Consider the following 16255-nt stretch of genomic DNA (forward strand, 5'->3'; position numbering starts at 1 on the left):
TTCTCCTTTTCCAGTTCAGCAACTAGTGCAATGGATCCTCCTTTCTTCTTTCCTCTCTCCATTCTTTCATCCTGCTCTATTTCAAGCTCATAGGTCTTCAGAATGCCATACAGTCTCTCCAAAGTAAACTCCTTATAATCTTGTGAGTTTCTCAATGAGACTGTCATTGGTTTCCATTCCTTTGGAAGAGATCTGAGAAATTTCAGATTGGAGTCTTTAGTCTGATAGACTCTTCCATGCAATTTAAGAGCATTTAGTAGCTTTTGGAAACTACTAAAAATGTCAGTGAGTGACTCACTTTCTTCATTGTGAAAATGCTCATATTGCTGAATCAGGAGCTGCATTTTATTTTCTCTTACTTGCTCAGTACCATCACAGATTATCTGTATTGTGTCCCAAACTTCCTTGGCAGTCTTGCAGTTGATGATGTTATCAAACATATCTGCATCAACACCATTGAACAGAATGTTCATGGCCTTTTTATCTTTCCTGACTTGTTCAAGATCAGGATCAGACCATTCATGCCTTGGCTTTGGAACTGATGGTTCATTTCCTGTTGCAGCTCTCATTGGAACATAAGGGCCTCTTTCTATGCAGTCCACATAGGCCTCATCTTGAGAAAGCATATGAAGATGCATCTTTACCTTCCAATGATGGTAATTATCTTTATCCAGAAAAGGAATCTTGATTCCAACATCTTTCTTGTTCATCTTGCTGAATTGTTTTGATCTTTAAACTCTTTGTAGATTAAGAGCTTGCTCTGATACCAATTGTTAGTCCCTTAACAATATAGCAAGAATTACAGAAGGGGGGGTTGAATGGAATTCTTTTATCTTTTTCTTGAAATAAAAATGTTCAACTCGATTATAGATATATCTGTTTTGATTAGCACAATGCGGAATATAAACTTTAATGAATCAAAATAAGAGTAATTAAAAACAAGAGTCTTTAAAAACTTTCTGGTGGATTTAAACAATTCCACCAGAGATATATATTAATATATCGAGAGAACTCTGTGTGTAGAAATGTTCACAGCTGCTTTTACAAGATAAAACAACTAAGAACACAGGAAATGCTAAAGATAGTGCTTACAAAGATTTCTCTGTGTTTGTTTCTAAGCTCACTTAGTTTTCTTAGTTATTTTATATTTGCTACTCTCTTGGTTTATATATATTACCAAGATTACAAAGTCAAAATAACTGAATAAATATAAAATCTAACAGTCTTGATCTTTGCTGCTTTTTGTCCTTTATTACCCAGTTAATGGGCTTCCACAGTGTTTGTATCCAATCTCGACGGCTGTGTGTCAGCTTTCACTGTTCAACTGATGTTTGAATCTTGATATTATCATCCGTCGACTTTCAGATCATCCGTCGATGACTTACTTGATCATCCGTTGACTGCTATTTTGAACATCCGTTGAAAGTCATTTGATCATCCGTCGAAGCTTTGTTACGCATCCGTTGATAGCTATTTTGGCACTTGACTTCATTTCACTTATACAGAATTACAAGACATTGCTTATGTACAGTTAATCAACCTATTCTGCATATCTAGTTAAAGTCAACATGACTTATATGCTACTACAGATTCTATACAAAGGTGCATACAACACTGTGCTACAAACTTATCATTATATAAGCTACTCACTCGATGGATAATAAATTACTCATCCGTCGGTACTCAAACTGAGTTATCCGTCGGGACTATAATTCTTATCCGTCGAGTGCTACATTATTTCACTAAGTAAAATCTACTTAGATATTTTTTTTAGGTAATCATCAAGTGCACAACATATTCACAACAGTTTTCATAAAATTATACTGACCGACCCTCGGTCTAAAATATACAACGCATATATATAACGCTACTCTCTAGCGTCATTGATTGAAATTCGGTAATAATCATATACCAAGATCAGTAACATATAGTACGATATTATATATCACAATTCGTAATATATCGTAATACCACATCATGTATATATAACATTTATTTGAAAACAAACACAACACAACAGTTTTAAAATGTAGGGTTTGAAAACTTGCCTGGAGTCCAAGATACGATTCCCGACTTCCTCTCGTTCCGGGTTTTCTAATCAACAAATATCATAATCTTCATTAGTATTCCTAATTCCATCACCAAGTTATATTCCTAATAAGTACAATACTTCATAATTTTCAATATTCGATCGACTCGAAATAAGTATCAATCATTGGTCAAAACGGACGGTCAAAGTAGTCTTCTAGAGTTGACTTTAACAAATGTTACTATTACGCGACTCGCACTCTAACATTTTTAATAAATTTTAAAATTAATATTTTAATACGAAACCACCTCGAGGAGTTTATTGAGTGCTTTTAATATTTATCATAAAAATTTCATTTTGATAAAATGAATTTAATTAGGTGAAAAGCATTTCAAAAGTTCGGTCAACTACGGAGTTTTACTATTCAAACCATTTTCACTAAAACGTCGATATCTTTCAAACCGTACACTCAGTTGATGCACCATTCTCGCGTGCATGATCTAGAAAATGTTTAAAACACATTATTTGAAAATGGTTTTCTGGTAACAGGGGTAAAAAAACACGAAGTGGCAGTTTTTTTTAACAGTGGGTTGTGTTGGGTGTTTTAACTCTGCGCGACCTCGACTCCGATATTTTTATAAAAATTAAAAAATCAATATTTTTACTTGAAATTTTTATGAAAGTTAAAAAACTCTATTTCTTACTCTCTGTAAAAATTTCATGATTTTTTAATTTTTTTTAAGTCGATCATTTCTATTTACAAAGTTCGTAATTTGTAGAAGTTTTTGTCTTCTTTATGGTTGAATCTTTGGAGGGATTGGTTATGCTTAAGGATCCTAAATCATGCCTTGAAAATCAAGAAAACGAAAAGAGATTTTCGTAGTTTCTATTCACCACCAATTTTGAGCAAGGATTTGACTATGATATACTAATCCAATGGCCTTGAAATTTTAAACGTACCTTGTACATGATATGAGGAATCTTTGGTTAAAATATGGTGATTTTTGAATGAGTAGAACATGAGATATGAAATTTTATTTTCATGGTGTTGTTGAAATCAGCATTGTGTTTTGAAGAGGGAGAGAGAGAGAGAGAGTTTTGTTTCCTCTTGGAAATGCTTCTCTTGGAATATTTGTGAGATATGATTAGGTATATATCCTAGAACTACTAAATCCATGAATATCTTGGCTAGCATCCTAGGTTTGTAAGCTATTGTACTTAGTTTAGACTTTATATTTACTATTACTAGCCTTTAGGTTATCATTCTATCTAGTCTAGGTTACTATTTAGTTACTTGACCATGGTTAGTTTTTTACCATAGTTAGCTAGTATAGTTAGCTTGGTTTGATACATTCATTTATTCGTTTACACGTTCGCTCGGTCGCTTATTTGTTTTCGTAATAAATTCTTGTAAACGGTTCGCGGTGTAAATCCTTTCTTATACGTTCTTTATGTTTTGAAGTATCGTACTTGGATTTGAATTTGTAGGATTTTGAATTTGTATTTATATTGTGATTTCCGTAAACCTTGATGGTTCGTAGATACGGTCGTTTTTCAAAGTTCATTTTCTTCGAAAACTAATAGCGTTATACACTCATTTGGTACTTATAATCACAATATCAACTCAGAATCTTAAATTAAAAACTCATATATGGTGTGTTCGCAAATGTTTTTATTAAACCGCAAGGTTACTATATATAAAGGTCTTTTACCGATGTAAAAAATTTGGGTTCTTACACGATATATCAGAGATCTCTAGTGATTTTTTGACTTATCGATATCTCAGAGATCTCTAGTGATATTTTGACTTGTCAATATGTCAGAGATCTCTAGTGATATTTTGACTTATTTATATCTCAAAGATCTCTAGTGATATTTTGACTTATCGTTATCTCTAGAGTTCTCTAGTGAAGAAATGACTTGTCGATATTTCCAATCTTCATGTCTTCAATTTGGCTTGTCGATATCTCTGAGTTCTCTAGTAGCTTTCCTGACTTCTCTATAAGTCATTTTGGAGTTCTCGAATGACACTAATATAACACTTAATCTGTGACTTGTAGAGATCTTGACTTAGAACATTTTCCTCAAAACAGATTTATTCAACTCCAAGCTTCTTCATAATTCTTCTGAGGCATGATCTTCTTGATCTTCTTCCAGATAGAATTCTTAGGCTTGATAATGTTTACAGAAAAAGACTCCAGTCCGCTCCATTTATATTTTTACAGACTTAAGTGTTACAATACAAAATGCAAACTTAGATTACAATAAAACTTACTTAGGGTTGTCAATTTCACTTAGTCTTGTTATAGTACATGCATGTCTTTCAAAACAAGTAATATGTAGCCGAGGGAGTATAACTCAACATGAACCAGAAATAGGTAAACAATATTAATTGTGAAGCACAAGAATCCAGAATACGAAGATCGGATAAATACAAAGAATCAAAATATGGAATTAATGCACTAGGTCCGTAACCAAGTCATGAAAAGGAAGTTCATCAATATGGCCAAGCCTCCGTGAAGAATAGAATATCAAAGGATAGAGTGATAAGGAAGTCTACTAATATACAGTATTTAAAATCTCAGGATTTCAGTGGATAAATTTCAAAAAGCTACAGATGACAGACATCAATTGAAGAGTTAAAAAAACAAAAAGAATCACTTCAATGTTAGTCGTTTGTGAACCAGACCAGTGCACTAAGCGTCGGCATATTAAGAAATGGTTCTTTAAGTTTAAATCAGAAGAATTCAGTTAAAGATAGGACTTGGGTTGAAGAGAATAGAGAACGAAAGAAATATACAAATCCTGAAATTGTTAAAAGGCAATTTTTTATGATAAAAATTTTTAAGGCCCAAATATATCTCAGCCCAAGGCCCCAATCTGCATGTTGAAGACTAGTAATCGACAAGGAAAGAGATCAGATCGACAACTTAAAGTGTCAATTTGCAAGTTCTACTAATCGACCATTATTTTGTCAATTTCCATGAATTAACTTTGTCTATTTCTGAGAAAAAGACCCGGTCGATTTTTAGAAATCACATTATCGACTTCTAAAAATAGACTGTCGATTTGTAGAAATCAAAGTGAAGCTTGTCGATTTGCAGGATTTATTATTGCTGTCAATTTATAGAAAGAAAATAAGCATTTTAAAGAATGTTTGGCTCTCAAAGTGCCACGTGTCGAAGGAAGTAAAAGACTACACAAAAAGAAGTTGTTGTGTATTCAATTCAGTAATCATCTTCCTCGGTAACCAAATGTATTTTACGATTCCTCAGCAACCAATTATATTTTACGAGAGCTCCATTGAAGATAATATTTATTAAGCTTATGAACATACCGTTATGCTGTTGAATTTGTTGTAGCTAATTATTATTTATTAGAGTGTAGCAAACTCAAGGTTTATATTAATATAATATATTACTCGAATTATTTTGTGCCTATTTTTTATTCTGTAATTTTAGCGAAGAACTTGAAATTAATCAAAAAAATTATAGTTATCGTATTCAACCCCCCTTCTACGATACATTGGGACTAACAATTTGTATCAAAGCATGTTGATTCATATACAAATCAAGATCCGGAGAAAGAAACCAAATCAAACAAGCTCATGAAAAAATTTCTTGAAATTTTTAAATTTTCAAAAATATTTGATCTTGAAATTTTTAAATCTTAAATAATTTTATTACACCAAGATGTTAAACAACCAAAGGATCGAAAGTATCAAAGTTCTCCCATTTGAACGAGAAAATTAAAAATGGAAGAAAAAGATGATGTTGTTCATGAAAGCTTCGAATCCATTATGCATTGGGATATTACTGAATGGTCCTTATGTTCCGATGAATATAGTTCCTGAATCAACAACTACTTCTAGTGGAAGAAATCTTTCGACATCCATTCGCAGGGATCCGTTTAAATGTACGGATTCTGACGAGCAGTTGATTAATTTGGACAAAAACCTTCAACTTATAATAGTTTAATCAACTAACAAAGATATGAGTCATCAAGTCCTAGGAAGTAATATTGCAAAGAAAATGTGGGAAACAATTGATCTGTTAATTGAAGGTATTCCTGAGGTCAAAGAAAATAGAATGGATATCCTAACGACTCAATATGAAGCGTTTAAACTATAGCCCAGTCAAACACCATCTTCACTCTTTGTGAGAAATACAAGACTGTTAAGTGAACTGAAATTACAGGGCAAAATTTATCCGATGATCAAACAGAAAGTTTATGTTGACTCTACCAATCCACTTGGAACAGAGGAACAGAACCATCAGAGAAAGGGTTGACTTTATCACTATGCCCCTGCATGTGATGTAACGCCCCCAAATCTGGGGTGAGAGGATTTGGTCGTCACTATAAAACTTCAATCCAAATTAACCTGTTAAATCAATAAATAAATGCCAGCGGAAGATAATTATCATAAATGACCCCAAACCATTCCAAGATCTTTTAAGGTTACAGTGATAGAAACAAGAAATCCAAATTCCATCAATAAATTTTTCACTTTCTTTTAAAACTCTTTTCAATAAATTCCAACTCAAAACTAAACCCACTAGTATAACTTCGAAATGAAGTATACTAGGCCCAAATAAAATACAAAACTATAATAAAATATAATATAAACAACTTTTTACAATAAAACTTACACTTGCCCGTAAACCCTGGATCAACCACCTTTCAAGAGTTTCTTCTTTGTGTTAGGTCACACACACACTGTAGAGGGGGTGAATACAGTGTATAGTACACTCAAATCGAACTTAAAGAACTTGAGTAACAGAAAACAAACTTTATTGAAACAATAAACTCTGTTACAATATGGAACTGTTACCTCTCAGTGATGAACAAATATCACGAGAGCTGCTAGGGTTATATATAATAATAACTTCGATAATGATAACACTCATAGTGTAAACCCTATGCCTGTGTTTATATACTACACAGTTACAAGATAATCGCTAATTGATATGGAATATAATTCTGCTTCCTAAAATATATCAATCAGATATCTTCTATTCCAAGTATTCCATTTTTCACGGAATTCCTTCTTCATGCATATCTCTTCTTATGTTTTATATCTATCTTCTTTCCTTTAATCAGCTACCGTCCTTATCTGATCGTCCTTCAGCACTTAAGTTCTGATATCTATCTTCTGATGATTATCTCCTGATAATATAAGTACTGATATCCTTAAGTCCTGACTTCCAGTATAAGTACTGATCAACAGTTAAGTACTGATCTATCCTGTTCACACAAGATCTGAAAGCTAAACATAAGACATATTAGCCATAACATTATCAAATATATCTAACAATCTCCCCCAACTTGTAAATTAACAAAATATACAAGTTAAACAGATATTTGATGATGTCAAAAACATTAAGTACAAATGCATGAGAAATAGACTAGATAACTACAACTTACAGTCCTTAAAGTTTTACCAATTTCAACTTCTGATAACAACTTCAATCTGCATAAATATCAGAATTTAAGCAGTTGTAGATCTTCGACTTGGCTTCATCAACTTCTGATCTCTCTGATGTCAGGAGTTGTTCTGAGATAGTTCTTCAACAAACATTTCTCAGCATATCTTAGTTCATCAATCATTCTCCTTTTAACACCTTTAAGCTCTGCAATATCTTCACCAGTTTGAAAGATTGCAGCTCTGAGATCATTAATCTTTGCTTTCCTTAACTCCTGGTCTAGTCTTATGACATAAGCTTTGTCAGATTCAAGATTGAATTCAAGTCCCTTAATACCAAGATACGTTCTGATCTGTGCAGTATTAGGCTTCATATCAACAATATCCCCATTGTGATCTCTGTACTTTGGAACATATCTGCTGTCAGACTTAACAGAATAAAGCCTTTTCTGTCTCTGAATCTGTTCTTTTAAGTAGTTTGCAGTAGTCTCTGTTATTCTGTCATCCACTTGAAGTAAGAAAAGTACATGCTCCAATTCTTCAAAATACTTCAAAGGAATGGCATTTTGTCTTATATGATAAACCCTACCATCTGTCATGAAATACAACATGATGTATTCTTTCAAGTAGGTATGGTAAACCATCTGTACAGATTCTAGTTGATTCAATCTCTCAGGAGTTGCTCCAATACCTGGTTCACTCAAGGAAGTTGGATCATCGGTAGTGTTGTGTACTCTTCTTTCATCAACACTTCCCAATCCAGTTTTATCTCTAGCTTCCTTTCCAGTAACTACTCTTGCTTCAAAACCACTTGGAGTAGTCTTCAAAGATTGAGTCTGTTTTGCTTTAGTGAATCCTGGTAGGAGTGTTTTAGATCTATTTTCTGATATCAAGTTAACTTGAGCACTGTCAGAGGTTACTTGCTTCTTCTGAATATCAGAACTTATAATTTCTTGACTCTGAACAACTTGAGCCATGTCAGAGGTTGTTTTAAGAACTTTTCTTGAAGTCAGAGCAAGATCATCTTTTCCATCAGTAATTTCTTCTTCCTCAGGAGGTACATAAGGCTTGATAGGTTCACCAACCTTTTCTTTACCCTTGGATCTTGGATCTATCTGTGGTTGTGATCTAGCCAAAGTTTCTTCAGTATGTATCCTTTCTTTGATCACAATGCCTTTAGGTTTTGGAAGTAACTTTTTACCAGAAGCTTCAGATTTAGATGTGACTTTCTCTGATTTAAGTCTGGCTTCTTCTTCCTTTAAACTTTCCAAGTCCATCCCTGGATTTTCTTGAAGAAATAACTGTCTTAACATTTCCTTATCAAGATCTAGAAGTTCATCAGAACTTATTCTTTTACCAGCAGCAGAACTTATTCTTTTCCCAGTATCAGAACTTGTTCTGTGACTATCTTGTCTTGATGTAAACCTTCTACCTTGACTATGACCACTACCCATTCCAGAGTTTCCTTGGTCATCTTTTCCATCATCCTTTCCTTGTAGTGTCTTGTTAGTTTTGCATTTGGACTTAATTACCTTCTCCCCCTTTTTGGCATCAGCAGGTAATAAAAGAGAGATAAGTAGTTCCACTGAGGTCTGGATTTCAGTAAGTTGCGATTGCTGAGAAGCTTGATTTGTCAGAATTTGATCAATCTGAGCTTGTTGCTTCTCTTGAGTTTTCTCAATATAAGCAACCTTGTCAATGGTAGGTTGGAAGAACTTTTTCTTATCAATTTTCCAAACTTGTTCCTGTTTGATAGAGTTCTCCTGAATCTTGTGTAGCTCTGCATGAGTGTTAGAATAAAGACCTTGTAGATGTTTAGTACTCAATGCAGTGACTCTAAGCTGGGTTTTAAAATCATCAGAATGTAACATTTCATCAGCTTTAGTCAAGTGCTCAGCAAGATGTAAAGCATTTGGAACACAGGAAACTGAGTTCCATTCCTTAGTCCACTCCTGACCTGCAGGAGTTTCACTCCAAGGTACTGGTGCATCCCTGATAACAAACTCCTTTACCAGTTCAGACTTAGGAAGAGTCAGTGGAGGAGTATGTCCTGAAGGACCTGCTTCATCAGCATCTACAGTTGTAGCAGCCTCACCAGTATCTCCAACATTTGCAGCATCAGAACTTAGAGAATCAGTATCTTCTGATAAGACAACAGTGTGAGTAGCAATGGAGGCTTCAGCATCCTCTAATTGCTGATCTGATATTAAGTTCTGATCAACAGCCATATCCTGATGCTCACCTAAAATCTGATCATCAGCATCTTGATGCAGAGAAGGTGTTAGTGATAACGCAGGAGTTTGAACATCATCAGTAACAGGTGTTGTGGAAGGATTATTTGCTGTTGGAGCTTCTAAGAAAAGTATTTCAGGCACAACCAGGTTCTGAATATCAATTTCAGCACTTGTGCCTGGATCAACAAGAGACACAGAAGGTGAATTAGCCTTGTCAGATACAGGTTCCTGAGATGGAGTTGATGGAGAAGAAGTGATTGGAGCAAATTCCTTGTCTTGTGAGATCAGAGATTCCTGATCCCCTTCCTTAGCTGCTTCCTCCTCATCATCTGAAACTGGCCTTTGTGCCCTCTGTTTCTTGTACTTCCTTGTTGATTTGGATTCCTTGGGAGTTTCAGGAACCGTCATATGTCTAAGCCTCTTGAGAAGCCTAGAACCCCCAATTGCAGAATCCTTCTGAGAAGTTGCCTTCTCAGCTTCATTGACCACAGGTTCTGAAGAAGGAATCTGATCCTCAAAATCTGATTCATCTCTCAAAGTAATTCTCCTCCTCTTTTGAGGTGTGTGAGGAACAGTCTTTGTTCTCTTTGGATTAGAGGATGTAGGCTTCACAGTAGGTGCTGAAGAAGAAGGTTGAGCAGTCTGTGAAGTGGAGAGATAGGATTGGAGATAAGTTCTGAGGGTAGGTTGAGTAGAATGAGAGGTAGGTTCTGAGGTTGATGGATTTTGGGTGGTTGGAGGTGGTTGAACATCAGAGTAAACAGATCTATAGGTATCAAGATCAGCATTTACCAGGATCTGTTTTACAGACTTAGGAATCTGTAATGATCTAACCATTTTCTTCTTAGTATCAGCATTTACTAGATCATTAAAGTACCTTTTTGCAACCTTAAAAGGTGGGGTTTGGGTGCTGACTAACTGAGGTTCATCAGTACAATAAGTGTAAATAAGTTGACAGAATCTAGCAAAATAAACAACATCTCGATCCTCTGTCATCCTATCCCCAATAAAACCAATTAAAGCAGTTGCAAAATCAAAATGAGTTTGATTGATAATTGCATACCCGATGTGCTGACTCATAATGGGAATAGCATCAAAATTTGAACACTTGTTGCCAAAAGCCTTGGTGATGCAATCGAAGAAGAAACTCCATTCTCTTCTAATATTAGCCCGTTTCAACTGTCCAAGTTTTGTCAGACTCTTTTCATATCCCAAATCAGTCATTAACCCCCGAAGTTCTGATTCCTCTGGTATAGAGAAGGTACAATCTTCTGGAAGATGTAATGCTCTTCGTAATGTACCAGGAGTGACTACATAGGATGAATCACCCACTTGGAAGATAATACTGGGAGTGCCTCGTTTACCACCATCATCAAAAACTCCAGTCCTCCAGAACCGCATAACTTGTTGACTTGAAAATAATTCAGGCTGAGTTAAGGCGTACCCAACCTCACTATGTGCAAGAAGATCTTGCACAAAGTGCAATTCAGATGGAGCTTCAGCATGATCAAGAATTGCAGAATAGTTGTTTGGAACAAACTTTGCTCCATCAATGATTAAATCCTTTGGTGCCATGTGAAAAAATGTTGAGATTCAAGTATGCCTGTTAGGTGTTTGAGATAATGTCTGTATGAAAAACCAACGTGAGAAAGAATGAGAAAGAGAGTAAAAGTAAGAAGAGAGATAAAGTATAAAGAAAATAAAAGATTAAAGAAATCTTCTCTCTGTTGTTCTTATACTCTGAAAAAAAATGTTACCGTTGGACACCTGTCAGACATGCAGTAATAACGGATAGTTACTGGGCTCGAGAAAACAGGAATGATTACTTACCCAGTTGCCTTGTTTCAAGGAAAAACCGTTCCATTTATCAAGAGACACAGTTTTAATTCAAAATTTAAACCGTTAGCACTGATTGAATTATTTTTCACTGCAACATTAATATTCTGAAAATGAATCATGTTAAAAATGACCGAGATAATTTTGATGAAATAAGTGCTGACAAAGAATCAGAACTTAAATAAAGACAAAATTTAAATGGTCATCAGAATATCAAGCAGGATTTAACAACACAAGATAAAATAACTCAGAGACAAAATCTTGAAGTAAAAACAGTTTTCATTAATATATCAAGTCAATACATATATGAAATAGAAAGTACATCAATACAAGATTTTCCCTAAGCTTCTAATCCTAACGTCAACAACTTTAGTCCTAGCTAAGAAGCCTGACAAAGCTGAGGATGAAGAAGAACAGGAAGAAGACGAGATTAAGTCATCTTCCTCTTCCTATCTTCGACGAACAAGATGGCGAGTCGTATGATTCGCTCTTGCTGACGGATAGCTTCCCGCCTTTCCTCCTCCAGGCGCTCCAGATGGCGATGATAATCCATCTCGAAGAATAGAAGGTGAGCCAGCACCTCCTGTGGGACAGAGTCCCAGATCTCCTCAGGAATGGCTGTTACATGCCAGTCCTGCTGCCAGTCGGCACAACTGAGCTCCATTGTGAAGGTTTGTGTGTTCAAAAACATGTTGTATCGAACCATTGTGTTTTTGACAGAAGATGGAGGATAAGTGTGTGAGAAGAATGTGATGGAAAGACTGATGTGAAGTGGTTGTTTATATAGGCAAAAGAATGCCAAGAGACGCAAAGATATTTAATGCTGACAGGTAGAATTAATTCTACCTCGTCTCCCTAGACTTTGAAAAAGAATAACAGTCATTGGAAAGAGGAATCATGGTCTAGACCGCACAAGACACAAGAAACAGTGGACTGTTCAAGTACAAAACCATTAATCCTAATCATGGTGACTATTAATCTTCCACTTCAACATATGCGAGTACAAACTGAGACTGTTATTAAATTTCATTCAAAGATAAGCCAAGTAAAGGATTAGACTGAGAAATCAGAACTTAGACCTATACCAGAACTTAACAGTCATCAGAACATAATTTCTTAACTCGAAAAAAGAATGCTCATCTTAGTAAATCCTCATACAAGTTCTTAGTTATGAACGTCAGAACTTAACCATCAGAACGTGTAACTAGAACTTGTCCTCAGAATTTGTGCAAAAATGACACAATGACTGTTTATCTAAAATAACATAGACCACCACAGAAATTTTCATCATTCAGATGGAGTGATTAGTGTGTGCATTAAGCTAAAAACAGACAAAGAGTAAAGTCTGATTCACTTCAGTATATCTTAGAAATAAGGCAAAACTAAAATTTTGCTAAAGATCTGTCATTGTCCTGAAACCTACTGATGAATGAGTTCATGCTTGAGTCCACCTCAACTGTTTTGTGCTCATTTTATGCATCTTTTGAAATTCTATTTTACAGTGGCTTCTCAGTGTAAGTGAGTCACGACTGTTTATTAGAATTTATGCTATTATCAGAGTATTTTTCCAGTAATCATAGAGTGTGAAAAGTCACCAAGAAAATATTTTGCTTTTCTAATGCATATTTACTTAATACCAGCAATGCACTTGGGTCGTCCCTTTCACATTTTTACTCTAGATCTCAAAGGAGTACCTGATTTTATTCTTTAATCTTTTTGCTTTTTCTTTTGATAAGGGAGGTTTATCAGCACTTAGTACATTCAGCAGTTTAACTAGTATCAGAACTTAATAGATGAGTAGCATTATTCTAATTTGTGACTTAGTAATAAGATATACAAAGTGAACTTAACTAAGCTCAGTTATCAGAATTTGCTAGTGTCATAAGATTTCCATTGAAATAATTACTTCTTCCATGGAGTCATTTGTTTATTGAAGATTACTAGGTCAGTATCTAGCACAGTTATCCTCATAGGATTGAATAGGTACTAGAACAAACATATCACTTATCAGAGTTTAGAAACATATATCAGACAACAGTCAGTACTTAAAGACATTTATCAATTAAGCACAGAATACACAATGATATTAATTCTGTAAATACTGAGCATAAAGTCTGATAACACAGAACAAGTCTAAGCAGATTTAAAGAAAGAACCTGAAACCATTCCAAGTTCATTTACCAATCTTGTAAAAGTAGCTTCACATAATGGTTTTGTGAAGATATCTGCCAACTGTAGATCTGTGGGAACAAAATGCAATTCCACTGTACCTTCATCCACATGTTCCCTGATGAAGTGATACCTGATGCTGATGTGTTTTGTCATTGAGTGTTGAACTGGATTACCTGTCATAGCAATAGCACTTTGATTATCACAGTAAATAGGGATTTTGAAATATGTTAACCCATAATCCAGTAATTGATTCTTCATCCAAAGAATCTGTGCACAACAGCTTCCTGCAGCAATATACTCTGCTTCTGCAGTTGATGTGGAAATTGACTTTTGTTTCTTGTTGTACCAAGAAACCAATCTGCCTCCAAGAAATTGGCAGCTTCCACTTGTGCTTTTCCTGTCAATTTTGCAACCTGCAAAATCTGCATCTGAGTAACCTATTAGTTTAAAATCTGATTCTCTAGGATACCATAATCCCAGAGCAGCTGTTCCTTTAAGATACTTAAAGATTCTTTTTACAGCTGTTAAGTGAGGTTCTCTTGGATCTGCTTGAAATCTTGCACAAAGACAGGCAGCATACATGATATCAGGTCTACTAGCAGTTAGATAGAGTAGAGAGCCAATCATACCTCTGTAGTCAGTAATATCTACTGATTTACCGGTATCCTTATCCAGTTTTGTTGCAGTGGCCATTGGAGTGGATGCACTTCAACAATCTTGCATTCCAAATTTCTTTAGCAAGTTTCTGGTGTACTTGGTTTGACAAATAAAAGTGCCTTCCTCATTCTGCTTGACTTGAAGGCCCAGAAAATAGCTAAGTTCCCCAATCATACTCATCTGATATCTTGACTGCATTAGTTTGGCAAACTTCTTGCAAAGTTTGTCATTTGTAGATCCAAAAATGATATCATCAACATAAATCTGGACCAGAAGTAAGTCCTTTCCATGGTTGAGGTAGAACAGTGTTTTGTCTATTGTCCCTCTGTTGAATCCACTTTCCAGAAGAAACTGAGCTAAAGTCTCATACCATGCTCTAGGAGCTTGCTTAAGTCCATAAAGTGCTTTATCAAGCCTGTAGACATAATCTGAATGTTTGGTATCTACAAAACCTGGAGGTTGTTCAACATATACCTCTTCCTCCAATTCTCCATTGAGAAAAGCACTTTTCACATCCATTTGAAAGACAGTAAACTTTTTGTGAGCAGCATAAGCCAAAAATATCCTTATGGCTTCTAACCTAGCAACTGGTGCAAATGTTTCATCATAATCAATTCCCTCCTGTTGAGAATATCCTTTTGCAACCAGCCTTGCCTTATTTCTTGTAATTATGCCATCACTATCAGTTTTGTTTCTGAATACCCACTTTGTACCAACAACAGATCTATTCTTTGGTCTTGGCACTAGGGTCCAGACTTTGTTTCTTTCAAATTCATTCAACTCTTCCTGCATTGCTTGCACCCAATCAGCATCTTGAAGAGCTTCTTCTACTTTCTTTGGCTCAGTCTGAGAGAGAAAAGAATTGTATAGACACTCATTTGAAGTACCTGTTCTAGTTCTGACACCTGCATCAGGATTTCCAATTATCAAATCAGGTGTATGTGATTTTGTCCACTTCCTTGCAGATGGAATGTTTTCTCTAGAACTGGATGCTCCCCCATGATCCATGCTATCTTCATTTTCATTTTCTGATGCTCCCCCTAAAACTATGCTCTCTGAGTTGGATTCTTCAGTATTTAGATTTTCAGCACTATCAGAACTTGGCTTATCAGAACTTGACGAATCAGAACTTGAAGAGCCAGATGCATGTTCTGATGTTTCTTGAGATGTGGTAGAATCTTGAGTATGCTCCCCCTGCATAGGTGCATCTTTCTTTAACGTAGTCACCACAGTTTCAATAACATCAGAGTTTAATCCGTCAGAGTTTGTAGTATCAGGACTTAGACTGTCAGGTTCTTCAGTATCAGAATATGAGTCTTCATTTTCAAATCTCAGCTGATCATGATCAACGAAATCTTTAAGACCAGTGATCTTCTTGTCATCAAAAGAGACATTGATAGATTCCATGACCACTTTTGTTCTCAAATTATAGACTCTGAAGGCTTTTGTGGAAAGTGGATATCCAACAAAGATCCCTTCATCAGCTTTTAGATCAAACTTTGATAGCTGTTCAGGATGAGTCTTGAGAACAAAACACTTGCATCCAAATACATGAAAATATTTCAGATTTGGCTTCTTTTTCTTCACCATCTCATATGGTGTTTTTCCATGCTTGTTAATGAGTGTTGCATTTTGAGTAAAACAAGCAGTCTGCACAGCTTCAGCCCAGAAATAGGTTGGAAGCTTTGCTTCTTCAAGCATTGTACGTGCAGCTTCAATGAGAGTTCTATTCTTCCTTTCAACAACTCCATTTTGCTGAGGAGTTCCAGGAGCAGAAAATTCTTGCTTTATTCCATGGCTTTTGCAGAACTCTTCCATTATCAAATTCTTGAACTCAGTGCCATTATCACTCCTTAGAATTTTCACAGAATCTTTGACCATTTTATCCAGCTGTTTGACATGATC

This window comes from Apium graveolens, chromosome 2 (assembly GCF_009905375.1).
Source record: "Apium graveolens cultivar Ventura chromosome 2, ASM990537v1, whole genome shotgun sequence".
Classification (NCBI taxonomy): Eukaryota; Viridiplantae; Streptophyta; class Magnoliopsida; order Apiales; family Apiaceae; genus Apium; species Apium graveolens.